We start from the raw sequence: 463 nt of genomic DNA, 5'->3' as shown, positions 1-463 counted from the left end.
GGGTGGAGGGCACCGGGAGGGCGAGCGGGTGTTTCGGGGCCGCTCCCGGGGAGGGGGCAAGGCCAGAGGAGCCGCGGGGGAAACGAGCTCTCCCGCTTTAGGCAGCCCCGTACCGGAGCGGGAGGAGCTGTGCAGTGTTGCGGTGCAGCCGGTGTCGAGGCATGCCTGCCTTCGCGTGCCAGCATTGAAGTCCGGTGCCCTAGGCGGTCTTGATTTACTGTAATTTACAATATGAAGTCCCAAACCCAATTAAAAACTAATTAACATAAACAAACACACCGTATTAGGCTTTAAGAACCGCACAGAGCAGCAAGATAGTCTCGACGTGCAGATGTTTAAATGGGCTGGGCTGACGCAGCAGCCATCCAACAGCAACAGAGTACACCATAAAATCCCAGATCTTATTGGTCTGAGCACGTTTTCTCATCTGTTTATTTTTGCTGCAGAAAAAAAAAAGCATCAA

The sequence above is a fragment of the Fulmarus glacialis genome, unplaced genomic scaffold (genome assembly GCF_000690835.1).
Source record: "Fulmarus glacialis isolate BGI_N327 unplaced genomic scaffold, ASM69083v1 scaffold38850, whole genome shotgun sequence".
Lineage (NCBI taxonomy): Eukaryota > Metazoa > Chordata > Aves > Procellariiformes > Procellariidae > Fulmarus > Fulmarus glacialis.
The sequence above is the reverse complement of the archived record's forward strand: the minus strand, read 5'-3'. Positions refer to the sequence as shown.